This window comes from Otolemur garnettii, unplaced genomic scaffold (assembly GCF_000181295.1).
Source record: "Otolemur garnettii isolate 467f Iridium unplaced genomic scaffold, OtoGar3 scaffold00015, whole genome shotgun sequence".
Lineage (NCBI taxonomy): Eukaryota > Metazoa > Chordata > Mammalia > Primates > Galagidae > Otolemur > Otolemur garnettii.
Window position 1 is genome coordinate 17080652 of NW_003852410.1, and position 2212 is coordinate 17082863.

At 40.4% G+C, this 2212-nt stretch overlaps 1 non-coding gene across 1 annotated transcript; it reads left to right on the top strand.

The window, feature by feature from the left end:
• Positions 1-1733: 1733 nt before the first annotated feature.
• LOC111723773 lies at positions 1734-1840 on the top strand. Its single transcript, XR_002772243.1, has one exon. It is a non-coding gene; the product is annotated as a U6 spliceosomal RNA (small nuclear RNA).
• The last annotated feature ends 372 nt before the right edge of the window (positions 1841-2212 follow it).

Below are 2212 nucleotides of genomic sequence, written 5' to 3' on the forward strand. Positions count from 1 at the left end.
CACATTTACTAAAGGCACTGTTCAAGTGTTTTACAGAAATAACTCATCGGGTAGGTACTATTAACCTTTCTCATAAATGGGAAAACCAAAGTTAACTGATTTGCCTAAAAATCACATAGCACATTATGCTTCAAAACCAGATGGTCTTGCTCCAAAATCTCCAAACTTGACCACAATTTAGGCTGCTAGGATAGATGAAAAAGAACAACGGTGCTTCCTGCCAAGGTAAAAGAAATCCCAGGATCTTTTATGCTATCCCATCTATGTAAGAAACCAGAACATCTACGAAACAATTTCCCATTGAAAAGCAAAGGCAAGAAGCAGAGAAGTCGGCCACACCAAAGCCCCACAATGCCCCAGTCACAGTCAAAGTCTCACCTTCTACAGTTTGGCCCAATTCATGTCCTCTGATTTCACTGGGGCATGTCAAGACCCTTCTTGGGAGTAGAATAAAAGGGGATAAGTGCGTAGATTAGTTTCCCATGGTTGCTACAACAAATGACCACAAATATAGTGGCTTAAAACAACACAGTTTGTTCTTATGGATCTAGAGGTCAGACATTGACAGAGGGTCCGCAAGGCTGCATTCTTTCTGGAAGCTCTAGGAGAGAATCAGTTCCCATGCCTTCTCTAGCATCTAGAGACTGCTGCATTCCTTGGCTTTGGCCCCTTCCTCTATCTTCAAAGATGGCATTCAAAGAAGCAATACAGGACTTTGAAATCTCTTTGACTCTGACCCTCTTGCTTTCCTCTTTCCTTTTACAGTGGTTCTCAACCTTCCTAATACCGCAGCCCTTTAATATAGTTCCTGTGGGTCAAGAATAGGGTGACCAGATTTTAAATTTGTAAAGTGGGACAACATAGCGGGGGGTGGGGGTGGGACAGGGCAAGGCCTGACAACAATGCAAACTTTGATAAGCAGTTCTCCATAATCACTTCTCAACAATTATTTGTTGTTATTACAGTTTAACATTATAAAACTAACAAAAATAATATAAAACTCATATTCGGGCGAAATAGCACCTGGCAGCTGAAAACGGTATATTCCCTTCCTGTTCTCCCACCCGTTCGTGCATTCTTTCCAAAAATTGGGACTTCTTTAAAACACCACACCGCGGGACACGGGACAAATTGTTGAAAAGTGGGACTGTCCCACCAAAAAGCAGGACGTCTGGTCACCCTAGTAGAGAACCACTGCCTTGCAAGGACCCCTGTGATTACATAGAGCACACCTGGAAAATCTAGAAAACTCTTCCCATCGCTCAATCCTTAACTTAATCACATTTTTAAAGTCCCTTTTGCCATGCAAAGATAATGTATTCAAACATTCCAAAGATTAGGGCATGAATGTCTTTGAGGAGTCATTATTCTGCCTACCACAGTAGACAAAGAGGGTTTTAGCTTTACTCAAAGAAACAGATACTGCCTCTTGAAAATAATTTCAAGCATCATGATTTCAGTTTTGAGTCCCGTCTCTCTCTTATAGCTTAGGACTATGGGATGGAACCAACAGGCTCTCCTGCTGTGTCTAGTAGGGAGCTCAGACAAAAGGGTAGACAGTGGACACAATTATCCCCTTATCTCTGGCCCAAAGGTCATATCCCTTTAACACAGAGCACTGCCATTTCTGGTTGCCAGGATGCATTCATCTGTGGAATTTATTTCACCTAATACTTCCAGAATAAGTTTCCACAGCTCTCTCTTTACTATTTGTGTTTTAAAACATAACAGAAGTGCTCACTTCCACAGCACATATACTAAAATTGGAACAATACAGAGAATATTAGCATGGCCCCTGCGCAAGGATGACACGCAAATTCGTGAAGTGTTCCATATTTAAAGAAAAAAAAAAACATAATGGGAATAGTGACTATTTCCTTCTTCAGTTCTGAGATCACTGTGTTTTCCATGATTCATAATAGCAAGTGATTTACTTGTCTTATCACCTGTGTTCTTGGATTCCCTCCCATGCCATGTTTGAACGGACATTATCAGATTTTCCCAGTCTTTGTTTTATTTGCTACAGTATCAGAGACATGCTCATAGTTTTCTTTTTAGATACTTCTTAATCAATTGGCTTAACTTCCATAATAAAAAGAATTTTTAAAATCTATCTTCATTTCAATCTCATGTGCAATTCTGTGATCTTTTCACCACGTTAAATGTTGTTGGTGGTGGTGGTGGTTAATAGAGACAGGTTTTCACTCTTGCT